The sequence below is a fragment of the Acomys russatus genome, chromosome 13, assembly GCF_903995435.1.
Source record: "Acomys russatus chromosome 13, mAcoRus1.1, whole genome shotgun sequence".
Classification (NCBI taxonomy): Eukaryota; Metazoa; Chordata; class Mammalia; order Rodentia; family Muridae; genus Acomys; species Acomys russatus.
The window spans coordinates 27,601,904-27,629,367 of NC_067149.1; the positions used below are offsets into that span (position 1 = coordinate 27,601,904).

General features: G+C 45.0%; 1 protein-coding gene across 9 annotated transcripts in view; it reads right to left on the reverse strand.

The window, feature by feature from the left end:
- Positions 1-27,464, reverse strand: part of Foxp1 (forkhead box P1) — a 602,856-nt gene that overhangs the window by 422,782 nt on the left and 152,610 nt on the right. The window contains exon 1 of one of the 9 annotated variants that reach the window (XM_051154980.1): positions 7,175-7,286. The exons of the other annotated variants lie outside the window; for them this stretch is intronic. The gene's annotated coding sequence lies outside the window, so the exon portion shown is untranslated. Of the gene's footprint in view, positions 1-7,174; positions 7,287-27,464 lie in introns of those variants that run through there. 9 annotated transcript variants of the gene reach the window in all.

The following is a 27,464-nucleotide window of genomic DNA, read 5'->3' on the forward strand; positions in this document are numbered from 1 at the left end:
ATTCACACCATCCTTAGTGTGTGCTCTCTCGCTCTCTCTCTCTCTCTCTCTCTCTCTCTCTCTCTCTCTCTCTCTCTCTCTCTCTCCTCGCTCTCTCTCTCTCTCTCTCTCTCTCTCTCTCTCTCTCTCTCTCTCTCTCTCTCTCTCTCCCTCCCTCCCTCCCTCCCTCCCTCCCTCCCTCCCTCCTGTGCTCTTGCTCCACTGTCATGCTTGACACCTACTACCACGTTCCCTGCCACGACGGTCACAGACCCCCCCCTTTGAAACCATAAGCCCCCATTAAATGCTTTGTCCTGTAAGTTGCCCTGTTAATTGTATCTTGTCACAGAAATAGGAAAAGAGCTGAGATCTTAACACTCACCAATTGACTAGACTACCCACCAGCAGCCTTGGACCTTGGTATGGTGATTAGATTAGAGATGTGAGAAATTATCTCTCTGCGTTTGCATATAGATACTACGCATTCAAAGTTAAGCATCCATGCTTATCTGGCAGATACTTTATTAACAGAGACACCTCTGCAGCCTCTGAGTCTAAAAGCTCTGTGTACCTGAATGGGTTTGCCCATGTTCTACTGCAAAAAGTAAGGTACTCAACAATCTGGCTCTTGTGATGCATCCAACCTGTGCTTTTTGCTCCTGTACTGGAGGCTGAATCTAGGATCTTGTGCACATCAGACAACCATTCCACTGAGCTACGCCTTCACCTTCTTTTTGCTTATTTTGAGAGAATACCTAAGTTGGCCAGGCTGACCTTGAACTTGGGATCCTCCTGCCTCAGCTTTCAAAGTAGTGATGTGGCAACAGGCTGGGCTAACACACTTCTTAAATATGCGTTCTGTGGGAGTTAATGTAACAAGTCTTAGGCGTATGGATGCTGAATGGAAGATATAGAGCAGACACAGGAAGAGAAGAAAAAAACAAGTATCATTAAAATAGACATATGCTCAGGACATATGCTCAGGACTGTCTCCTGCACATGCTACCAATCCTCCAGCACATCATGGCAAACATAGGAAGACACTCGATTTTCAGCTGGGAAAATAAATGAAGTCACAATACTAAGGACATGCCACCAAAATCCTCACTGGTCTCAAAACTCATTGAAAATATGATATTCTGATTTCTTTCATGAATACTATTTCTAATAACTTTCTGTCTAACCAGGAAGAGACAGGAAGGCCCCTATATCTATTCTATGTCCAGCATTCCATGTGTTCAGTAAAACTTGGCTCCATAGGAGTGAGGTGGTGATGGGGGAGGAATGGGGAAAGAAAAAACAGTGGAAGAAAGGACAGAGGAAAGATGGAGAGAGGTGAGAAGAGGGGAGGGAGCAAAGGGAAAGAAAGGGAATAAGGAAAGAGAGAGAGAAAAAGAAAAAAGAAAAAAAGAAAGACGAAGGCCACTTCCCTCTGGCCACAGATTAGCTTTGATATGTGACCATTTTCTTTGTCTTTTCTCCTCTTCCAAAAGCTAGAAAACACTTTCCAAATCTTTCGTAGCTTCTATCAGTCCAGAGTCTTAACATTATTTTAACAGAGCTTTGTATGTGCAAATACACTAAAACCAGAAATGGGGCCCCTCTGGTTGGAGGCATCCATCTAATCTGACTGTCTATATATCGAGCCTGTGTGCAATACGCTTGTCAACAGTGCTTAAGTGGTATCTTGTCTCCACTGCTTCTGATTGCTCTCAATTCTCACATTAACCTCTCTCGGTTTTCTTTTTCTTCTTTTCAAACAGTGTGGGAATCTTGCCTCTTTGAAACTTGACAGAAACATAAGATATTTCAGTTCTTGATACGAAGCAAGACACAAATCGAAAACCCCATCAGCACTTCTGTCTCATCAGTTTCCCTTAAACACCTACTTTGCTGGTATGAGCGCATGTGAACCTTTCTCACTGTTTAAATTCTAACACACAATCTGAACACAACAATGAGCGCGTGCCTCATTTCCCTTGCTTCCCAGAGCAGCGATGTCACTCACGCCTAGAGCCACGGGCTGGGCTCGCAGAGCGATTCCGCTCCCATTTCACGTCAGTCAATGGAGCCTTCTGTGGAAAAGCTTTTAACAACCACATCTGGCCTCTAATAAATCACGGCACTTTGTCTTCCTGCCAAAACTCCTCCTTTATCTAACTTACATCTTCACGATGAGATAGGAAATCATGCATTATGGAGGTGACAAACAAGTGTAATTATGTCATTAGTAGCCATTTAGTCTACAAAGGTGCTCAAAAAGGAAATACAAAGCACAATGAGAAATATAGGATAATACATTGATCACAGTTCTAATCTGCTTTTACTTCATGAGTGTAAAAAGCGGGCGTAATTCTCGGGCACAGCAGGCAGTAATGGCATACCACTTTATGAACTATACAGCTATTTTATTCCCCTATCTACTTAAAAATAAAAAAGCATTTAATAGCTTGATTTAGACATAAAAGTTATTTGTGATGCCTCACTGATTATAATATTTATTTTTCAACTGTTGGTTGAAGTGGCTTTTTGTGTTAGGAAAGAAACTTGAGTTATTTGGGTTCAGAAAACTTAACAGCCATAGTGCATGAGAACATGTACATGTGTGCATGCATGTGTGTGACCACATAGTGTCCAAATAGGTACATGTGTGTGCACGTGTGCACCTAAGAATTCTCAGGCATAAACAGATAACATTTCTAACAGGATCAGTAGAATATGTTCTCAGATGGAATCCCAATGGGCGACGAAAACAGATTCAAGAAAGTAGCTGTTCTTAAGGCAATGTCATGGAAACGAACATTGTCTTGTACAATGAGTGTACGGGAGGATCTTTCATCTCCCCACCAGACTTTTTCAATATAGATCATAAATTTTTTAAAAATCCAATCAGGACCCAGCAGGAGGAGTTATTTGTGTGTTCTAAAAATTCTAAGAATTTGTTCATCTCTCCTGTAGTTCATAAATTTCAGGTGCCTAGTGTGATGAAGACTGCAGTGACCCAGCGTCCACCCAGACAGAAGTGCTGCTAACAGATGGGGGGTGTTTAAGAACCTTCCTTCAGATGCCTGAGGAGAGCCTGATGGTACTTTGCCCTCTGAGTCTCCACTGTGCAGATAAGACAGAGCAGGTGGAGAAGGGCAGTGACTCACTGACATGGTCAAGCACAACAGGCCAGAACGTCATTCGGCAACTAGCGACCCCCACCTCTTAGGAGCCTCCACTACTGTGCCGTATCGCCCAGTACTCTCCCAGAAACTCAGTGACTCACTGAGACACTTTTGCTTCTGCTAGTGGGACAGATACCCACCTTGCAAATGCCATGGAGCCTTCATATCAACCTTCTAATCTAAAGGCAATTAAGAGGTAAACGCAGGGGGCTGAAAAGATGGCTTGGAGGTTAAGGGCACTGGCTGATCTTCCAGAGGTCCTGAGTTCAATTCCCAGCAACCACATGGTGACTCACATCTATAATGTGACCTGATACCCTCTTCTGGTGTGCAGGTTTACATGCAGGCAGGGCACTATACAAATAATAATAACTAAATAAAAAAAATTTTAAAGAGGGAAACAGTGACAAAAAGGTTGAAGTTGGGGACTGGAGAGATGGCTCAGTCAGAAAATTGTTTGCCATGTAAGCATAAGAACCTGAGCTTGGAGCCTCCAGGACCCATGAAAAAACTGGGCACAAAAGCATAAGGCTAAGGAGGAACAGACAAGAGGATTGTTGGGGCTCACTGGCCACTAGGTCTTGCCAAGTCAAATTCCAGCATCAATGAGACCTATCTCAAAAAACAAAACAAAACAAAAAAACAAAAACAAGGCTCAGAATAATTGAGGAGGACACCTAACATCTAATTCTGGCCTCCACATGAACATGTAGTAGACCCACACACATGTGCACACATATACACATATGTACACATACAATGATGAAAGTAGACACTTTGATACCAAACATAACTGAGGTAATATTAATAATTATGCCCACAATCTGAAGGTAGCTAAACTTTTGCCTGTACATACACTACATTTTCTTTTTTTTTTCCCCTAGAATAGCACTGCAGGTTATCCTGAACAATTTGAAGACTGAATACATACTTTTGTTTTTAATTTGCAAATACATGAAATATTATATATATATATATATCACTAGTAGTGGAAGAATGGCATTAGCTGGCTGATCCAGGTAATGAAATTACTTCAAATTCTTTATGAATCTCATCTAAAAGGCAGGTGGTTAATTGGGCTGAATGTTTATAAGGCACAGTTCTTTGATTAATTTGTGTATAATTATTATTCCGTGTTTACCTTAATTTGGATATAGAACTTTAGAAATTCTTTAAAAGATACTTTGGAAATAAAAGTAACTTCAAAAAAAAAATAACAGTGTAGTTTGTAGAGAGAACAAAGCTGCCATATAGGCAACGGGTAGGTGGGAAAACTTTCCATTGTTGAACCCACTTAGCTAAGAAATCTCAAGTAAATATTACAGTGCTTAGGCAACAGTTCAGTAGAGAAAATACTCGCCTTGCATAAGGATGTGAGTCTGATTCCCAAGATCCATGGTGTTTTTCCCCTCTTTTTTTTTTTAAGTGGCCCATAGATGAATCATGGATAAAAGCATCTGCCACCATGCCTAATAACCTGAGTTCAATCCCTGGAACATGGCAGGAGAGAAGTGGACGCTAACCTGAAATCTAGCCTCTGACCTCCACATGCACACCACGGCATGTGTGGACCTACACACATAAATTAACAAATGTAATAAAAGGGGACAGGTGTCAGACAATATGCTTTACACCCAGCCAGCAGAGCCTACTTTGAGAATCCTGTACTTTTGAGAGACCCTGCCTCAAAAAATGGTGGGTGGGGGTGGGGTAGAGGGCACCTGCGCCAGAACTGTGGAAGTTGTCCTCTGGCTTCACAACCCTGCTGCACACACATGCCTGGACGCTCGTGAATGTGCTCAAACACTAAGCACACACAGGAAAAGTAATTCCAACAAATCCAAGCAGGACATAAAGTAAGGTCAAACAAATGACTCCTTTTCAAGAATTTCCTAAACACCAAAGTGTTCAGCAGAATTAAGCCACAAGCTTGCAGCTGGGTTTTCTGGGGGTGGGTCTGTCTCCCATCATAGAATGAGACCTTATATTCTGAATTTGCCTTCCACCACTCAAACAACTTGGGCATTTACAAGTTTAGCTTTTTAAGAAATGCTTATCTGGAGTCACATGTGTCTCCTGTTACATACAAGAGTGAATGCATTCACTTCAACACTATATTTATCAAGTCCCCTGCACACTGTCCCCTGGGTACTAGCAGTTCGAAAGTTCAAAAGGGTTCCAGATACACTGAACAGAAAGCAGGCCCCCATTTCCTACTTGCAGCTTAGATTCTAGTGCCTGCTGGCATTATCTCATGTTGCACAACAGGGAGGAAGACAGCTGCCATGGAGGGTACTGGTTGGTGTGGATGGCATTTCTCACACTGACTGAAAAAGGCAGAGCAAAAGCTGCTGAGCACACCTCGGGATGCAGAGCACAACACCTCCTTCCTCTGAAGACAGCCCAGCCTTCCATGACTGGTTTCTAGTCTACTTTCCTTTGGTGTCATGTTGGTCCCTGAGAGTGAATGGCTTAGGGACCAATCACAGACTGAGCCCAGGCAAGTTGTAAAGAACCCCACAGCTAGGATGGGTGAACCCACTGTTGTCTCCCCTTTCTAAATCGTCCTCTACCAAGCAGCTGAGGCTGAGGCTCCTCTGGTTTGGTCAAGAGGCTAACACCCACATCAGGACCGAGCTGGCCAGGCTCTTTGTTTGGTCTGATGGCAACACAGTTCCCCGTACAGACCAGGAGCAGTGAGAGCTGGATCTTCTACTCTCAACTCTAACCCTTTCTCAGATTCTTGGTTCTTCAGTGACTGCATAAGGTACTCAGGAGACAATACAGTCTGACTATATATTTGGAGATTATATAAATATTCTAAAAATTCTACCTGTATATCTAACACATAACTACATAACTACATAAAAAGTAGTATGGAATTTAATATTGTAAAATGAGAAGAGAAAAAACTTACATAGAATCTTAGCTATAGCTGAAATGTTTTGTTCCTCTTCAATATATCCATCTTGGAAGGTAAATGGGACAAAATATTCCCAGCTGTTTCTTCAGGCTGCAGGTAAGCAGATGATGGCCAATATCTGTACTTTAACTTTTACATGTCTTCACTTCTCTGCCTAACTTTTGTCTTGCCCACCTGATTTTGAAAGTGGTTTGAAATCCATTCACTCAATTGGCTGTGTTCTTCCAAACTCTTAGCCACACTCTGTCATGGTTTTTTAAGGGGTCAGCTTATGACTGCTTGGCTTCTTCCATCGTGTGTGTGTGTGTGTGTGTGTGTGTGTGTATGTGTGTGTTTGTGTGTGTGTGTAGTGAGTAAGAACATCACGGTAGCAGTGTGCGTGCATGCGTGCGTGCATGGTGAGGAAGAACATCATGGTAGCAGTGTGCGTGCGTGTGAGGAAGGACATCATGGTGACTGGAGCTTGTTCTGGAGGGAACTGCCCTTTTCATTAGAACAAGGAAACAGGGAGATAGGAAGAAAGATCCAGGAGAAACCGTCCTTCAAGGAAATGTCCCACCCTCAGTGGCCTCCAACCAAGTCTCTACTTTTTACTTTTCACCATCCATCAATAATGCCAACCAATTATGAATCCATTCATGACTTTACCCACTAACTGAGTCAGTATTTCCTCAAATCCCAGCTCTGAACACTGCACTGGGGACCAAATCTCTGACACATGAGGCTTTGGGAGGAGACACTTACTGCTCAAATCATGATACTAAGTCATCTGGAAGAGGGATAACAAAAACCAACCTCCTCCAACCCATGAAATACAGACAGCCTAAGGCAGGGCCTATGGACACCTGCCAGTCTGCTGGTGACAAGACCAAGGCCCTTCTTAGTGCCAACACCAAGGTGGAAACCCTGGCACAACCAAACTCTACCTCGACTACTAGGCTGGAGAGGATGCTTTAAAAAACCGACATGGGTCCCCACGCTTGCCTTCATGATGACGGCTGCTCAGTGGCTAAGAAAACAAAAGCAACACAAGAAGGAGGGGGGAGCATGCTTCCACATGGGCTGGGGCCCAAGAAGATGGCCTAGGTGGCAAAGGGTTTACCTGGGAAAGTAGAGATGGGCAGATCCCCGGGGCTCCTCCTCTACAGTGAAGAGCATTTCCCCTCTAAATCATGGAATCTGCATCTGCACCACCACCACCCGCAAAAACAAAAACAAAAACTGCCCATTTCAGTGGATGCAAAGAAAGAGCATCCCATGAAAAGCCCTTCTTCAGTGAGATCCACATGGAACATTTGCTCACAGTTATACTTTGGCAAAGGATGGTGAGACACGTTTACGGAACCAATCAAAACAGAGATATGGCCTCGGGATTCTCACCTTCAAGTAAGCGATGGGCAACTGGACCTCACAGAGCGGGTGGGTTACTTAGAAACAGGACTCAGCTGTTACTTGTGACATTGTTAACTTGTTTCCCAAGAATCAAGGCCAAAGCTGCAGATTTTCATAGTGACACCTGACCAGGTTTCTAAAAATGTGTACAAAGGCCATTAAGTAGAAAAAAGAAACATAATTGTTGACTTTAAATACGCAGGCAAAAGTCATGGTAAATAACAATAATTTGCTTGGAATATTGTTCTGTGCAGCATTTCACAGAAATCCAGCATACAATTTTCAGTAAAGTGCAGGCAAATTAATTGTATACTTTCACCTTTTCTTCTCAACTCATGTATGAGAAGAATAACATTTTACCGCACATGGAGAAGCCCCAGAGGCTGCACAGGGTTTTGAAAAGAAACTAATCAATAGTATCAACTGAACCTGAGATTAGATTAAACGGCAGACAGAGGCAAACAGCCTATAACTATTGAGAAGCATCATTCCTGTGGCTTTCAGCCTCCTTTTCCTTGACGGCAGGCAACAGGGCAATGAAGTTCACGTGCAGAGACAAAATCTGGAAGAAATGCTACCCTGGGCAACAGGAGTGACACGACTAATGGTTTGAGAAACGCCTCAAAGGGCCCCTGTGAGCCAGCACGGAGCTAACTTCCAAGTTCACATATACAGCACCTGGGTGCATTCGCTACAGACAAGGAGAAAGCTGGCACGGCTTACATCTCAAAGTGAGACCCAAGTGAAAGTCAGATATACTTCCTATGACCTCAGAGAATGGAAGTTTGGACAAATGGCTCAACTTTCTTGATGGTTTCCCAGCTCTGCTGTGGAATGAGTATAGTAACAAAAGTCACCTCCAAACATGACCGGCAACATTACAAATGCACAAGAGAGGTAAGCAGGCCAGCCAGCAGTTTCGACAGGATCTATGTCTTCTACCAGAATACCAGCAGCCACTGCTCACCAAGCGGCTGCCGTGCTGACACTCTCCTGCCCAAATCTTTGGGTTATACAAAGCCTCCCTAGGATGTCACTGGATTCCCATCTCACACATGGGAAAGCAAGCTGAGGCAAAGTCCGCCCCTCTAGTTTCTTGGAGGAGGCAGACATGAGGAGCTAAGAGAGGTGTACCTGATGGGAAGGCTCAGCTGCCCTTCAGGATCACTGGGGGAGTTGACACAATTCTGATGCTCAGGCCACAACCCAGACCAGTTAAACAAGAGAGTGTCTGGGTTTGGGTCCAGGATTTGGACACGGGTCACTTTTTTAGAGCTTCCCCCTGACATCAATGTTCAGACATATGTGACAGCTATTCTGGTCCTCACAAAACAGCAGACATGAGGTCCTTCCCTGGATCATTTCTGTCCTCTGCCTAACAGTATAAACAAAACATTCTCCTTTCTTACAGTCTCTGGACTCACAAATCTGGCTGTAAGAAGTTTCGGTGAGTTACAAGTCAGTGCGAGCATCCCTTCTAGGGGACAGGCAGGTTCCTTACCTTTTCCTGCTTCTAGAAGCTGCCCATGCACCTTCTACTTTCTCTTCTGCTCCTCCACTTTCAAACGAGCCCTAGCGGGCAAAGCCCTCCTCATGCTACCACCCCCTCAGCTCTTTCTCCAGCCTCCCTCTGCAGCGTTGAAGAACCCTTTATGAACCACTGGGTTCACTCACAGCATCTAGCGTCACCACCTCCTTTCAAGCCCAGGAGATGCACAGGCATCCTTCCTTCTTTCATGCTCCAGGGACAGAGATACAGATTCTGTAGGAAGTCATCATTCTGTCAGACACACTTGACAATTCTGCCTGCGGCTTGGAACCATGTCACAGGCCAACTAACAGGTTCTGGAGGTGACTTCAAACCATGTCAGTGTACAGGTTTCCCACTTGCTTTACAGTCCAATGGGCAGTGTGGGAAATGACCCTGCATCTTGGGTACCAAGTTCAGTGTCTGGGTATCCAAAGTGCTACAAAGACATTTGCACCAGGAAGGACCAAAACATGATCACTTATACCCAGCTTAACATTCGCATCCAGCAGGCTGCCATGCTCAATTGAGAGCTATCCTGTCCAATCTCTGTTGGCATTCAGAACTTGCCGCTTCCGGCTCACTCCTGCCACCCGCCTCTGCTGGGACAGTAGCAACATCAAGTTACCCGGTCCCCCAGCTCATTCAAGTCTGCATCTAATTTTCAGGAGCTTAGATGTAACATGTCCTCTAACTTGAATTTCCTTTGCCAGTGGCCACCACAAACACTAGTTTCTGTCAGTAGAGTGCACTATGTTGGGTTTTTATACCGGATTGTTTTTCCTGAGCTAGGGGGAGTTGGTGAGGGCACTTATTTTTTGGTGGGGGGGGGGCGGGAAAACATGCTTCTAATCCTTAAAAAGACTAAAATAGTTCCATCCTTTCATAACCTGTCATCACGCATGTTTTTCTAAAATTAAACACATATGGCTCAAGCCAGAGTCACATTATGCAGCACATTATGTAATTATCTTTTCAATTTATTACTCCTCAAAATAGAAAGAGATTAGCCTATGTTTCTTAAGTCTAAGTAAACATATGGCTAAGGATTGTAAATGACATCCTATCTTTAAAAGAAGTTTCAAGACTAAACAACATACAATACTCCCTTTGGAAAAGCCATATATGTATCAGGGTTGGGAGATACAGAACTGTGTGTGTGTGTGTGTGTGTGTGTGTGTGTGTGTGTGTGTGTGTGTGTGTGTGTCCGTGCAAATCTGTGGACATATGTATTCAGCTTTGATTTCTGGCCATGGTTTTGATGCCATGAAATATTCCTGCTGGCAGATCATAAATAGCACAGAAATAAGGAGAAAAAAAAACAAATAAATCTGCATTTTGGCATTTCCCATTAGAGTACTCTCTGGTCCTGCCTCATCCATAAGGAGACCGAGCTTGGGCATCTGGCTGTCGGCAGCAGAATTCTCTGCCTACGAGTTCGGTGCAGCGTATGCCCCCAGCTTGATGTCACCTCCTTTGAAGGCCTCTGGGTGATCAGGCTCCTTTACTTCCACACCAGGGAAGAGAGAAGGCAGGCAAGACCCCTGTGGCTGCCAACAGCTCCCTCACTTACAACTGCATCAAGCCCAGGTCCAGCAGCAGGGCTGCCAACACACCTTATCCAGGCCTTTCTTCAGAGTGAGTTGCAACTTGAAGACTTTTCATTTGCACAGAAGGAAATGATTTTTTTGCACAGGGCTGTAAAGCACAGAGGGAACACTTGAGAGAGCCTTCCACGTCAAACCAGGCTCGCTTCGGGACCCCACCTGAGTAGCTTCTGATGCTTTTATGCTCCCCTTAACTACAAAGCATAATTTTTTAAAAATGTAAGCAAGTAACTTGACAAGCTAATCAGGCCTGCCTAAGTCTGTTCCCACAGTACACACAGGAGCTTCAAAACACACATTGAGTTGGGAACGTCCAGGGAAATCACAAATTGCAGAAGACATTTTCTTATGAAAATGTAATTCTCAGTGGGCCTATACAGACAATTTATAACACTACTGCAGGGCAACGTTTTTGAACAGAGTTCTTGGTAGCATTTCCCTGACCACAGGGGGCTGTGGCGTTCAGGGTGATGCAGGATTTTGCACCTGCTGAGCTCATTCCAAAATGCCTTTTCCTCTCTGTCCTTATAGCCACAAAGGCCTCCCATCCCTCTGTCTCCTTCCTAAGTGAAAGCAGTACTTGACCTCCATCTTTATGAGAAAAAGACAGAGAAGCTGACAGTACTGAGAGCTTGCCAGGTAGCCAGTCTAGCCCAATTACAGATCTCCAGGTTTAGGGAGACACCCTGCCTCAAAATATAACGCAGAGAACAACTGCGAAAGCCACCTGAAGTAAAAATATCACACACATACACACACTACATTTTTAAATATTTAAGCGAATCACTGAGGCAGAGTGGTTTTGAGATATTGCTTATCTTAGGATATATATTTAGTAAATTAACTGCCCACATTTCTTTCTTTCTTCCTTTTTTTTTTTAAAGAAAAGGTCCAAGTACCCTCAATATCTGTGGAGGATTGTTTTTAGGACCTACTCCCCATGAAGGCAAAACTCCACATATGCTGAAGTCATAGGTGTAAGAGGGCAGGGTTCAGCCCAGAAACTCTGCACCTATTGCCAAAGTTTTAAATCACCTGTGGGGGATTATACTTAAGGTAACATAATGTGCTACAGACTGTTACTACATGCCAGTATTTGAGGTAAAATGGCTAAAGGTCTGTGCAGGGTTGCTATGGACGCAGTGTTTTGAAAAGTTGACTCTCTCCATCCCTACTTGGTTGAATCTGCAGGAATGGACCTTCCATACACAAGAGGGTCTGACTGAAAAAAACAATTTTTTTTTTTTTTTTTTTGGGTCTCTGAGCTGTAACAGCATTTGTCGATTTCAGGGGTATGTGACATTTGTTTCAATTTTCTTTGCGGTTCCAAGCTATCAGAAGCTACTTTAAGCTACAGCATCTCTTCCCAGTGGGATGCTGAGAGCTCACAAGAGGAAACAACTTCCTCATTCACCAAAAGATGCAGGAAGATGGCGCAGTGGAGCACATCTGTAGGTCCTGAGCGCATCTTGTCAATGTTTCATGTGCCCTCCCAGGAGAACTACAAAACACATGGCAGTTACAGCTTCAAGCCACATACTGAATTTCCCTGAGCACATAATAAACATTTTCATATTGGTTTCTCCTACAAAATGTTTGTTCTCTTTCATATTCTCCCCCCCCAGCCCCTCACCCCCGCTCATGCTGAGAACTGATTGACTGTGTGCTTCCTCCTCCTCACATGTGGTTTAATATCTGTGGCCGACAAGAAACAAGTGCAGGACTCCAGAAGATACAGGTTAGGAGGGCTTCCTTCAGGGATACTGGTGTTATGTGTGTGCTACAAAGCAACAGAATCCATCCACTCTCGGCAGGACGGGCTCAGCATGCCTATGGCTGCACTCTGCCATCACCTAATGCAGATGATGCCTTCAAAATGGTGACTCCCTCCTGCTCCATCCATTTAGTATTCACACATCTGTTCCAATTTCCACTCAAGAAAAAATAAACTATTCTGTAGTTTCAACAGGTGTGTGTGTGCGTGTGCGCGCGCGTGCGTGCGTGTGTGTGTGTGTGTGTGTGTGTGTGTGTGTGTGTGTGTGTTTGCATACAAGTGAGCACATGCATAGGAACATTCATGTGTGGATGAGTGTCCCTACACACACATGTGCAGGCTAGAGGACAGCATTGGTGTCATTTCTCAGTCACTGTCCACCCTGGTTTTGTCAGCTAGATGGCCAGCAAACCCCAGATATCCCCAGTCTCCACATCCCCAGCAATAAAAATACAATTGTGACTGGTTTTTTTTTTGTTTTTAAACATGGATCCTGGGGACTGAACTCAGGGCCTCACGCTTACAAGGCAAGCACTTTACCAACTGAGCCATCTCCCCAGCCACTGAGCACTACCATCTTTTCTATGCATCTGATGATGGCAAGTGAAAAGTAAAGTCGCTTAGGAAGAGTGACTCATGGCAGCTCCCTCCCCCCGCACGTTTTCCAGAACAGTAGACCATGGCAGCACTGTCTGGAAAGAAGGATCATTGGCTCCATGGCAAACTTAGCTAATGGTAGCTGGGATCCTAGACAAGTCACACTGTCACTGAGAGCCTCAATTTCTTCATCAGCAAATATTGACACAGGGCAGAATGGAAATGCCAATAGCCACCCATCACTGAGGAGTAGATCCGCCAAATGAGAAGGCACATTACGTTGCCCCGGACTGTTAGTGGTATATAAAGCCGAGGTTCTAGAAATGAATTAAGAGCACCATTGCCACCGTAAGAACAAAAAGTATTTTAAAACAGAGGAGGTACCAGCTGGCCCTATGGCAGCGCCTGTGGCCTCTACAGTCTTTCAAATGACCTCGGTTTTGTGCATTAATGGTCCTTTCTCCTGCTTAGTGATGCTGACCGTAAACAGTATCAACCTAACAGATCTCCTAGAGACACTGTTGTGAAGGCATTTCAAGATTAGGTTTAATGAGGTGGGGAGACCTAGCCTGAATGATCAGGGGCCCTAGATTGACAAAGGAGGAGAAAATGGGCTGTGCACCAGCATTCATCTCCCTCTGCCCCCGACCCTGCCCCTCAAAAGAGGGTTTCTCTGTGTAGCCCTTGATTTCCTGGAAACTGCTGTGTAGACTGTGCTGACCTTGAACTCAGAGATCCACCTGCCTCTGGCCCTGAGTGCTGTACTAAAGGCATGCACCACCACAACCTGGCTTCTCTCTGCTTCTTAGGTAGATGCAATGTGAGCATCTGCACCACACTCCGACACGCTCCTAGGCCTTCGCTGCCTTCATGGACAGTGCCTTTAAACTGTGAGCCCAAATCATGCCTGCCTTTTAGAGCTGCTTTCTTCTGGGGGAGGGGAGTAACTGACACAATGATCTACTCAAATTCCTGGGACAATCATTAAAGAGGGTCAGGGGACATGGTACAAGTGACCAGATACTTTGTTCTTGAATCTGTGTCCCATTGGGAGACATTCCGTGATGTCTCTCTGCCTCTGACTGACTTGCCTGGAATTCCACAAGGGCACAAAATCATTGCCACCCAGTCTACTTTCTGTAATGACAGCTCAGGGGTTATAGGGTAATAGGGTAGGGCAAAGGTCAGGCTCATACCTGTTGCAGTCAGGAACATAGTCTGATCAAAGGGGCCCCAATGCTTTCTCTGCCTTGATCTCTAATGCTGTGACTCTTCTCGGGAGTCAAAAACAACACACTCCTCCATCCCTCGTGGGCTGGACAGGAGAATAAGCATAAAGCCGGGGCCAACCACAAATGGGGCACAAGCGACCTAGCTGCCCTTTGAAGTAAATGCCAAGCAAGAGATATGTGCCACTCCGGATGCTTTAAAATGATGCAACCAAGTCCTCTGTTTGAGTAAGCAGACACAGAAGACAGCCCGAGAAAAGCCCTTCTGGTGGGGGTCATGCAGCCCCGAGCAAGACCAAGCTCACCCTTCCCAACCTCCCTCTCTTCCGTGTCACGGAGGGTCCAGGCACCACTACAACTAAACATGCACACAACATGAAAGAAACAGACCAGAAGTATAAATATATTTGACAGGGAAGATGTTTCTCTAATTAAAAACACTGCCCTGCTTAATATAGGCTGGCCAGCCACAGAATAGATGTGCTACCTGCACTCACATCTAGGCAGAAGAAAAACCAAAAGTAGAATTTCAATAGGTGCTTTGCCTCCTGGTGTGTAGAAATGACTGCCCAAGTTCATACACAGGGCTCCAGGACTTCAAAAACACAGCCATGGCAATGGAGAGAGAAAACAAACAATAAAGCCAAAAATAAACCAACTAGCTACAGAGCTACTCAAAACACAAACACATACTTAAATAACCTAAGTCTGAAACCCAATAACGAACTGGCTAAATGACACAGTGCCTATATAGCAATGCTTTATTGTATTATAAAATATGATACTCATGCATTATCGATACTGCAGTTTCAACACACAAATAAATAAAAAATAAATAAAACTACACTGTTACAACACGCTTCCCTCTGTCTTCTCACTGCTCACTGGATTTCCCCTTTTAACATTTGTTTACCAATTCTCCAAATGTCTAGACTCAGAAGACGACATCTTTCACACCCACACCTGAATCCTCCATCCCGCCAATCAACACGGCAGTTTCTGCCTCACCACACACCACATCTACCTTGGGTTTGATGCACATAAAACTCAATCCCGTGATGCGGTATAAAGGGAAAAGGCAAACCAGCAAGCAGCATGTGCAGCACGACCTTGCTGATAAAAATATACATAAGTGGGTCAAGCCTGAGAACAAGAATGGAAGGAAATACCACAAAATGTGACCAGGCCCACTAATGTATTTTCCCCTCCCGTTACACATATATGTATCTATGTATACAGATTTTCTTTTCACTCAAAAAAATGTTTTGAACAGTAAAAGGAGAGAGCGCACAGCAGGAGCCATTTGAGGGCGGTTGGGAGACGAACTGCAGAAAGCCACCAATACATCCATCCTTAGCCTACGGAGGTTCCAGGTCAAAGTCACCTGTCAAGCTGGCTCACAGGAGTGACACTGTCACACAGGGCAGAGAAAGGCAGCCAGGTTGTCTGCTGGCTCTCAGCCTCGCTGGCCACTCCAACCAACCACCATTTAATTCAGATTCACTTCTGTGTAGCTATGGTTCAAGAACAATTTCCAACCACCTCGTAGAGACTCACTGACTATGCAGGGGACTTCCTGTTTCCTGGCTCTGTATTGTGACCAGCTGTCATATACTACTCACTACCTCAGACCTCAAGCACACAAGTTGCTGTAAATATCCATGCCACGCTCAGCTCCCCTGTTAGTAAAAGGGTCTGGGTCTGCATCCACATGAGTCCCTGCTTCTAGTCTGGCAAAGCCAGGAAAATGCCTGCCCTCCATTTAGAGAACCCAGAGTCCTTGACTTCCCACCGTGAGCTTGTGCGTATACTTGAGGACTCTCCGGAGAAGACTTAGCTTCCAATTACAAAAACAGGGTGCCAAGGGAAGAATTGCCTGTGCTCTTAAGAACATTCTAGAAGAGCCTCCAAGAGCCTTCTGGACACACTCCACCTACAGACAGAGTGGGGGATAGGATAAGTTTCACACGAGAGAACTGGAGACCTGCCTTCTGGTGTGCCTCTTGTGGAGATGCCCTGGAAGGACTAGGGGGGCATGTGCGATGTCTTTGGTAAGGAAGAACCAGAAAAAAAGGGCGAACTTACCTCAGGCTCTTCAGCTTTCAAACAGCACTCATGGATGAGTCAGAGGAGCCTTCTAGCTCTACGGTTCACAGTTCAAATCCCGGATCTGGCTTCATGTGCCAAGTTGTGCCGAGTTCACTGCCATAGTCTCAGAGTGCTAGGCTTTCCGTGCACTTCTTACTGTGTTTCATGATTTTAAAAATTAAAAGGGCACAGTCAAGGTTTAAGACAGGTGTGTCCAATTGGGAAATCCGGGCACATGGAATGATGACATCAAGTTCTTAATTTCTTAAGAGTCATTTGTTGCAGAGCCACACCCCCTTGCCATAATCACGTGGATTCCATAGATGAAACAGGGATGTGTATTCATGCTTATTAATCCTACATATGCAGATTTGTACCTCACGATATTGGACAATCCCGAAACGCTAACCCTAAACACAGCCCACTGGATGCATCAGAGAATCCACGCACTTACAGATTATTTAAAGACTCGTGAAAAAGTCTCAGCAGGGCTCAGGTGCAGCTCAAGGGCACAGCAGTTACCTATCAGGTACAGGGCTTGGGTTCCATTATCGCCGCAAGGAACAAAAGCAAATGAGAACACAGCACCTTGGCGACATATCAAAACCCCAAATCTAAAGCCGGGTGAGGTGGCGTGAGCCTTTAATCCCAGCCCTCTGGAGGCAGAGGTAGGTGGATCTCTGTGAGATTGAGGCCAGCCTGGCCTACAAAGCAAGTCCAGGACAGCCAGGACTACAAGAGAAAGCCTTTCTTGAAAAACCAAAACCAAATACAAACAAACAAACAAACAAAAAAAAGGAAAACAAATCTAGCTTTTCATCAGCATGACAGTTTTAGTTTTGGATCGTCCTATTGGCAACAAGAAGCATAGGTCAGTGCACCCAAGAAACTGCACAGCCTTTCTAAGTTGCCGGGAAACACATTTCTTGTTTTTGTTTTGACCCAGATCTTCAATATGAGACCCCACTATGTATGTAAGTAAAATCTGTAATGTTAGAATCCATCTCTCTTATCATAAAGAGAAGGACTACAGCAAGAAGAGATTCATGTGAGGCGGCAGGGACAGAACATAAGGCAGGCAGCGACAAACAGACATACCCCTTTAAGGAATCCAGGTTGACTGGACCATGTCTGTTTTCTCAGTGGCAATGTGTGACAACTGCACCTCTGGCTATCAAATAGTGGGGGAACACAAGTTCCTTAACGCATAAAACAGATATTTACCCATCTCACACAAAAGCATGCTGGGAAAACTGACACACATAAACTTCTTAAAGAGTAACTTCTTGATTTGTAAGTAAACTCTCTGAAACAGCTATAAAACAGGACTCCTCAAAGGGGCTCCAAATTCTACAAAAGTAGAGCCCTTAGTATCTCTCCTGCTGGTAGCTCAAGACCCACCATCGTGGTCATTTGCTTAAGAGGCAATTACAAAATATAATTTTTAGAAAGCATATGTTTTTACAAATAACAAATCTGCCTATTTGCAGGAATGTCAGGTGAGAGATGAAGAGGAGAAAGAAGTCCAGGCATGAGGAAAGCGAAGTAAGGGTCCTGTGGCACAGCCCGCAGGAGAGCAGATGTAAAGGCCCTGTGGCACAGCCCGCAGGAGGGCGAATGTAAAGGCCCTGTGGCACAGCCCGCAGGAGGAGGGTGGATGTAATGTGGCACAGCCCGCAGAGGCAGAGTAAGGCACAATGAGCATTGCAAAGTCAGAACGGGAAAGTGTACATGGTGGGGAAGGCAGCAAACACCCCACTCCTAACTGGGCCAGCACAGTTCCATTTTTATCATACGTGTACGAGGAAAGCTAGCAAAGGGATCAGAAATTGGTGATCATAACTTCATTTTGCCAAAATCTCTCCGATAGCTCAATAACGGGCAAGCTGGAGCAAAGCCAGTTAGTCTATGACTTTTTTTTTTTTAATGCCCAGTCTTATTTACTAAAATCCTGTTAGAGGAAAACACTACAGAGGAAGGATCTTGCATGAAATGCTCCATGCACTTTTACAAATAAACTACAGGCAACAGGTGGCGCTGGGGTGGGCAGGAAAGGGGGCTTGGAAGTCACATGCTGTGCCTTCACAGCCCCCTCCTGGCTCACTCAGAGGTAGCCCACAGGATGCAGATAAGTATGCTGAGCCCCAACCTCTCCCACCATGGAATTTACAGATGGTTTATTCCAGCATCTGTCTCGCCTTGGCCATGGTCCATTCGTATTGATTTTAGATTTCCAATTATCTCTGTATTTGAGCTTCTGGGCTAAGACGTGTAAGACCCGGCACCAAAAAAACAAACCGGAAACCCTCCCAAGTCCTCCTCAGAAAAATGAGCGGTGTGCTTCGGGACGAGCTTCCCCAGCAGACACTGAGGATGGCATGGAAAACAGTAAATAAGGGACCATCCACATGAGGTTTTTAACACCACCGCTTACCGACCACATGGAGCCTCTTGTGATATTTCTTAAAACCTGCATCTGAGACCATATCAAAGTAATACATTTCCAGATTTTAGAAGAGAGAGAGAGAGAGAGAGAGAGGGAGAAGGGGGGGGACCAACCCTGTTACTCACAGGGAATGGGATTTCTTTTCATCAAAGGCACAGGGAAGAGTTGCTGCATCCTGTCATTTTTCTGGCATCTTAGCTGGCCCTGGATGAGCTGCAAGTTTGGGCAGAGCTGAGGCTGTTGGGTTTAATTTGGCCAAATAAAGGAACTCTCAACCCAACGAGCATTTGGTCCTCGGAGCTAAAGCTCTTCCGATTACAGATCAAGGACACCAGCAGTTCTGTTTGGAAAAACTGGCAAAGCTGTTTAGACAAACAGCCCTAGAAGACAGACTGTGGATAGGAAATGTGGTCTGTTGCACTGTTAGCCTAGTTTTTTTTTTTTTCCTACTTCGTCTTTTTCTTCCTTCCGAGTGCTTTTCATGTAATTTTTACTCAAGAAGATGCCAATACTCAGACCACATTTGGCACAACTTTTTTCTTGCCAGTTCAACAGTGAAATTCTATGTGCTTATGAAGTGTGTGTGTGCGCGCGCGTGCGCGCGCACGCGTGCATAAGTGTGTTTATGTGCAAGTGTGTGCATCTACGTGTTTCTCCACTGAATGGCACCTTAAACTATCTCTGTGACCACAGACTTGACAATAACATATGCAGGATTACACTTGAGGATCTCTAATGACAAGCCTTCTGTATTTAAAAAAAAAAAAAAAAATCAGCCGGGCGTGGTGGCGCACGCCTTTAGTCCCAGCACTCAGGAGGCAGAGGCAGGTGGATCGCTGTGAGTTCGAGGCCAGCCTGGTCTACAAAGTGAGTCCAGGATGGCCAAGGCTACACAGAGAAACCCTGTCTCGAAAAACCAAAAAAACAAAACAAAACAAAACAAAAAATCAAACTGAGTTAGTCTCAGCTTGGCTCCAAGCATGGACGGGGGGAAAAAAAAAAGCCAACCTTCACGGGCAGGAGAGGGGGTGGGGTGTATGGGGACAACAAAGGACCACAGAAAAGCTATTTGTATATTCTCCCATACAGACTAACAATACCCCCAAATCAAAGGCTAAGTAATGTGGGTTTTCCCCCTTATAGGTTCTGTAACAAAATATTCCCTCACAAAATCTGTAACAGAAATGCACTATTTCAGAGAGCTGGAGTCAGGGATGAAGCTGTAACTGTAATCATGGTTTCTTTGGTCTGGTATACTGATTCTTTTTAATCTTTGCATGTGGAGTGTAAGTGTGCCAGTCCGTGTATGTGAGTATAGGCATGGGTGTGTGAAGGCACAGTGTGGACGTCAGAGGACACTATCACCTTCCACTTTGAGGTGAGGTACCTTGTTCACCACCACAAGCTTGCAAAAACTTCTCTCTCTGCCTCCCACCTTACCACAGGAGCAGTGGGACTACAGACATGCAGTCTACATTCCCCACTTTACAAGGTTTGCCATGCACACATTTGCATGTCAATAACATACCTACTGAGCCACCTCTCCAACCCTCAATGCTGGAACTTTCTCTGTACTTCTTCTGGAGTGGTAATAGGGTTGGACCTTCATTTCCACTACAAGGACTTAATAGATAAAGACACTGGTGACTGTCAGAACCACAGCATGTTCCTAAGGCCAGCTCAAATCCAAAGCAGCAGTCTGATACCAAAAGTTCACTGGGAAGGCATAAGCCTTACACCAGGAGTTACTCAAGAGCAGACACCATCTGTATCTTTTCTTCTGGTTATCCACTGGAAGCCAGATTGTTTTGTTTTTTCTTCTAGACAAGGTTTCTCTGTGTAGTCTATTTTGTAGACAGGCTGGCTCAAACTCACAGCAATCCGTCTGCCTCTGCCTCCCGAGTGCTGGGATTAAAGGCGTGTGCCGCCACGCCCAGCCCCAGATATTGCTACTCCTAAAAGACTATATAATAATATCTGAAAGATTTCAGGGTGGCAGGTTAATGGTCCATCAGGAGAAATGAGAAAAAGATGGCTGAAAGCTGATGTTTGTAAAAGTCATAGCACTGGAGTAAAACTGGGTGGGTCTTGTGGTTGGATCTGTGCTTGACAACAAACATCCACAAACATGGCTCACCTCACTGCAGTAGATAAGGGGCCATTATCTTACCGATAGGCCTCTCTGATAGTCCACACATTTGAAAACAAACTTAAACGCATAAGAACTCGTTCACTACCTCGCAACATGTGAGCTCCAGTCTGTGACATTCAGGCTCGTGTGAAATACATGAGCTGCACACACTCATGAGCTGCCAGACATGGGAAGTGAACTCAGGTCCTCGGGAAGGATGGCATGTGCTCTCAGCCACCAAGCCCTCATCCCTGCCCCTAGTTCTCTCTGTGTTCTACAGATGTGCTTTACTCCTTTTACTGCTGATGCCTTTACTCCCTTACATCTATTTACTCCTTATCCTGACACTAGATTTACACCTATGGCCAAATTCTAAAGTTTTCATTGATGAAAAACATTTTAAAGTAACCTTTAATAATTAAAAAAAAAAAAAAAGAATCACAGATAAAATATCCCCAATGTATATAAAAATGACAAGAGTGAGGGTGCAGAACCTGGCAAGCAGTCACGTAGGTACACAGTGACAAGGACAGTGAGCAAACCGATATAGCAAACAATGAGAAGAGGCCTGGTTTCTCCTGCCACCTAGATGCTCCCGCTCCGGCCCTCCCTGATCTCTGTGTTGGTGCCCCTTCCTGTGTAAAGGAGGAAGTGTGTAAATCTCAAAGGTTTCAGCCATGGGATTCCTAAACGGGTTAATATAAACAGCACTATTTGCTCAGGCATAGCGTGTTGGTAGAGATCTGTAACCGCAGCTGCTCAGGAGGCTCACAAGTTTGGGGCCAGCCTGGGTAACTTTGCAACATACAATATCACACTAAAAAAAAAAACAGGACTTGGGATACAGCTTTGGGATGCAGCTTTGTGGCAGAACACTCACCTCACATGTGCAAAGCCTTGGGCCTAATCCTGAGCACAAAAATAATATAAAATACTCTCAGTCACACAAACAGAGGGACAGAAAGAGAAAGAGACAGAGAAAGACCTATATGTGCTTACAAATATCTATTGCATCTTTGCATACTATGTGCCTGTCTTTTGTATAAATGCGTGCTCATGTACGTACAATGTGTATCTGTGTGTAGATGGATATGGAGACTTGTTTTCTTGTGACAAGGTCACTCACCAGCCTGAGATTTGCTAAGCAGTGTAGGCTGGCTTGCCAGTGAACTCAAAGGATTATTTTCCCATCTCTACTTTCCAAGCTTTGACATTACAAGTGTGCGCCATCATGTCCTGCTTTTTCTTTTCTTTCTTTCTTTTTTTTTTAAAAAAAAACATGGATTTTAGAAATTGAACTCAGATCCTCCTGACTTACACATGTATCTTTATATATTTTACACATGAAAATCAGACTCCACTCAAGGCCGTCACTGATCAGGAAAGGGCTCTTCCACGTCTCTGGGTCCTGTCACAGCACTACCTCCCTGGCTTACAGGATCAGATGGCATGGCGGGAGCACTTCCCCGTGGCTTTTCATTTTCCATGCAGCCTCACCCTGGGAGGGCCTGGGAGGCTAGACCAGGTACGTCTACCCAAAAAGGATGCTATCAGTCTGAAGAAACAGGGTTATCAGTGAAAAACCTATCATCATCACCAGTACCATCATCATGACCACCACCATCACCATCTCCAAAGCCTGGTGCTTTCTGAAGACCAACAACCTAGTCACTAGGGATAAAAAGAAAAAGGATGAGAAATAAAAAAAAAAAAAAAAAAAGAAAGAAAGAATAAGCAGTGAATGAATGCGATTTTCCTCCATTCTGACATTATGATAAAAAAAATTAAACAAATTAGAGGTGAATTTAGCTATGCAATGCCATCTTCTACCCTCAGGTAAATTTATGTCCTGTTCATAATTTCAAGGGGGAAGAAAAGAATAAAGCCACATGTTTCAATATTTTCTCTATGCCAGGGCAATCTAGTTATCTTTTTATTCAATAAAGCAACTGAAATTGTGTGTTTCCTAAATAATCTTGAATTTATACACGTTGACATTTTTCCAAAGAAGCATTCATTATCTGAGGGCTAGCTCCCCGGCACATGACAATAAATTACAGTCCATCCTATTTTAGGACAACCACAATATGAAAACGTTACTCACCAGCTGCCTAGGGACAGAGACACCTGCAGAGTGTATGTTTTACTCTAGAAACAGAAAGGCTATTGCTCTCAAGATGTCCTGCCCGAAGAAAGGCTGGCTCAACTCTTCTTTCATCCAACTGGCATGATGTCACCAAGCCACTGCCCAAAGAAGCCCTCTCTCAGAATGGCAAGGTTACCACCAACCACATGCCTCTTAAATAAAAACAGATTTGTGGAGTTCTCTGAAGATCCAGACCCTCCCCCGTCCCCCACCCACCACCTCACAGCAGCTGATGGGGCCCTTCATAGGACCAGCTCAGGAGACTGCTACAGTGCAAGCTCCGACTGATGATGCAGCTTCAGCTTCCCATTGCATCATGCGTGATTCATCTTCTTTTGAGATGCTTCAATAGGCTGGTCCAACTTTTGAAGGCAGCCGGCAGTCACCAAGGGACATGGTGCATCTTCCTGAGCATCTTCCACTCTCAGGGAGTACTGGCCTGCCAATGGTGATAAGCTACAAAAAACATGAACTCACTCCCTGGTTTCAGTCGTACTTCATAGCCTTCTATCAAGCCAAAGACAACACATTAACCGGGTTGGAAACCGTAGGACATGGCAGTGAAATCACTCTAGAAGAAAGAAGCGAGCAAAAGCACCGAGGAAAATATAATCTTTTACAAAATAAAGCCATTCTCTTAGCCAGGCGGTAGTGGTGCACACCTTTAATCCCAGCACTTGGGAGACGGAGGCAAGCGGATCGCTGTGAGTTCGAGGCCAGCCTGGTCTAGAGTGAGACCAGGACAGCCAAGGCTACACAGAGAAACCCTGTCTCGAAGAACAAAACAAACAAAACAAACAAAAAACAAAATCAAAAAACAAACCATTCTCTTGCTTTATATTTATGCTTTTTAAAAAATGTGCCTCGCATGTATGCACAAATGTGTGCCCATGTTTGTACATGCATGTAGAGTCCAGAGGTCAATGTGTGGCATAACTCCTCGGGTGCCCTTCACCTTCATTTATGAGGCAGGCTTGCCTACTTGGCACTGACCTTGCAGATCAGTCACCTACCCAGCACTGAGATGACAACCACCCTCTACCCTGACCGGCTTCTTAAACAGGTCTAGGGATCAAACTCAGGTCTCTATGCTTGTGCATCCAGCACCTTCCAGCCCGAGACATCTCCTTGGCCCCTCTTGCTTTACAGTTCTATGGAAGAAAGAAAAACTTCCCGTTGCTCTTCAGGTAAGTGTCCAAGAATCACCTGTAGATCTTGTGAACGACTCATTGAGTCAGGATGGTGGGGGAGGAGTCCCTGGCATGGCTCTGCTGCCTTCTGGTCTGAGTACCACACTTGAACTGGTGAGGGGATAGGCCGCTCTCCCTTCTTTCAATACCTCTCTCTCACCTTCCCACAGGGGTCAAGAGAGCCCAGAGTTGCAAACAGGTTTCTACCTGCTCAAGAATACCTGTTTCAAAAGAGGCAGACGTGTGGAGAAATAATGAAAAATGAAAGCCAAAAAGAGAATCCTTCAAGTTATAACATGTCCCTCCAGTTACATGTGGAAGTAACTAATGGGTAGTACTAGTGAACTCCCATGCTTCTGAGGAGACATCTAGTAGGCAAAGTTCACCATTAGAAGAACAAAAGCAGGCACTATTGTTTCCCCTGGCCATCTTGAAATTCTTTTCTCCTACTTGCAATAGCTAGGAGTTACCTATGAATTCTGGGTCAATTCACACATGTGTGTATACACGTGTACAAACCTTTTACTTTCTTATAAAAAAGAAAGAAAGAATAAAATAGCAGGTAGAGATCTGGCATCTAAGCTGAGGACAGTAAGCTATGGTTTCAAATCAAGAGTTTTCAGAAGGAAGTATGGGTCACCTATGGCTCAGTGGCCATAGTGCATCAGCTGCTCCAGCCCACGTGACACGTAAGATGGTGATGGCTGTGGTCCAATGTGTGTACAGCATCCCTGAGGCTCCAGAGACATTCCCACCTCCAAAGCTCTTCCAGAGGGTGAATGTACACATATACACACCATCTTTGAGACACTGATGAGCCCATTTTGCAGATGAGAGAACAGAAGGGCACTGGAGTTTGATTGAGTACCAGACTCTCCAAAGAGCAAGTACAGCTCACATCCCATGAGGTGGAGGCAGCTCCTAGCTCCCATTCCCAAGACCAACCCAGCCACTGAGAACATCCCGGCCACAGGCCCTGGGGGTGGTGTTCCTTTGGCAGGGACAGGCTCATGCTGGACTTGAGCCAAGGACAACCACTTGCGGCTCAGAGGCGTGCCCTCTACTTCCTCTTACCAACTGCTCACCTTTATGGGGCATGTGGATTAGACGGGCTTCTGGAGACAATGAATATCATCTTGCAGGCTAGCATGCTCAGACATCTTCCAGAATGAATATAAAAGAGTTCAGTGGGAGACAAAGGTCAAGGCCAGGAAACCAGCGCGGGAGGAACAGTTTATCCAAGAGTGGATGAGCACTCCAGCCTTGGGTATAATTTACAGATAATATCTGAGGATCTTCCACTCTGTACCTGCTATCCAGCACAGTCCTATGTTAGCCTTGGCCTGGAAATATAACTCTGTCTCATCCTCTTCTACATATAAAATAGCTGGGTCCAAAATACTATGAGATATATTCAATCTTCTAAATTATCTTTATCTTGTTTTTGTGAGCCACCATGTGGTTGCTGGGAATTGAACTCAGGGCCTCTGGAGGAGCAGGCAGCACTCTTAACCGCTGAGCCGTCTCTCCAGCGCCTCATCTTAATTGTCTTAAGTCACACAATGTCATGTGTGTGATGCTAAGAATAGTCACAATTCGTAAAAAGGTGTATGAGGAAAAAAAAATAGTTCCTCCATCTCAATGGCAACAAACAAGAACCAGTCTGAGGGACACTTCAGTGATATTCCAACCAATGTCAACAGAAACCATACTTCTACTGTAGTCAAGTAGGGTCAACTGAGCTTCCAGTGCTAATGAAAATGAGCTCCATCTTCTGCCTGTCCCAAGTATGTGCAGACGCAGGGTAAGGGACTTTCCATGTCTCTTCTCCAACCTTTTCTAATAGTTTATAATTTTACCAGCCAGGGAACAAATGGAGGCAGGAATCTCATGCCAAGCCTCAGAGACAGGTAGAACAGATTTCATGTCTGATTCTCCTAACTCTCAGCTCATAATACCTCCACCAAACCACACCAGCTGCAACACTCTGCATCATGGGTGCTAGGTGCTTCCACTCAAGCACTGTGGGGTCTGATGCCTAAGAATCACCAACAGTGACACAGAATCCAAAGGTTCCTGAGGACTCCAGAAACACGCAGACTTGAATTTTGCTATAGCTTCTTCCACAGCCTAGGAGGTTGGCATCATGGCGGAACTGTAGATCTCAGACTCAGGAAACATTAATGCCTACATGGTGCCTACTGGAATCAAAGCCAAGGGGAAGACACAACCCTTGCCCCTGAGAACCAAAGGATCAGTTACAAAAATACAAGATTCTACATGGGACACTTCCCAGAGTGGACAGGGAAAAGGCACAGGCCAAACGGAAGATGTGAGGCGTGGCTAACAGTAGAGGGGCACTTCTGTAAGCAGAGGGCAATGCATGAGATGGTTGTGGGAATTCTGTCTCTGCTGAGAAATAGATAGTTTTTTAAAGTGCTACCCTGAGTTTGTATTTATAAGATGGGAAGATACTCAGTTGCAAATGTCAGAAAATAACCTACAAAGTGTCTTCGCTTTCCTGCCCTTGACACAGGCTGTGGCTTCAGACTCTCTCTCAAGGAGCCACCTTGAGATAGAAGCTGCTACAAGCTAGGAAGTCATTGGACTTCCTCGTACTCCCTCAGCACCTGGCAAAGCCCCTGGCAAGAGAAGCACTTACTACCTATGGAACCAGAAGATAGGAGGATCTTTGAATCTATTCTTTTTGTGGACCATAAGAGCACAGCTTTTGTTTATTTTAAATGCGGGGGGGGGGGGGGGGACGGAGGGCGAAGCTCCAAGTTAGACATCACGTAGGCAATGGAGCCAAACCACTTAAAAAACAAAACTCACTCTCCTTCTCTCTCCTCCCCCCCCCCCGCCCCCGCTTTACCATGATACCCACCCAACATCAAGGGCTGTTAAATTGGGTTTATGCAAACTCAAGCAAATGGACAAGATCCCAACCATGTCGGCTCGTCCACATATCACTGAGCCACATTAGTCACTGGCATAGCCTGTTCAGCACTGTGACCTACAGGCCAGCTGCGTATGACCAACATGCTGCCTCATCCAGGTCTCTTCCCAGGACCAGAAAAAGGGGAAAAAAATCTAGCAAACTTCAGTGTGTGGGTGGCATATGCGTCCAGCTCTCCTGATACATGCAATTCTGAGAGAGGTGAGAATTCTTTTGGCCTAAGATCTTGAAAACAAGACACTTTGTGGAAACAAGGATGAGCCTGACGGCTGAACACAAATCACAGGAAAGTGGTGACCAAGTAG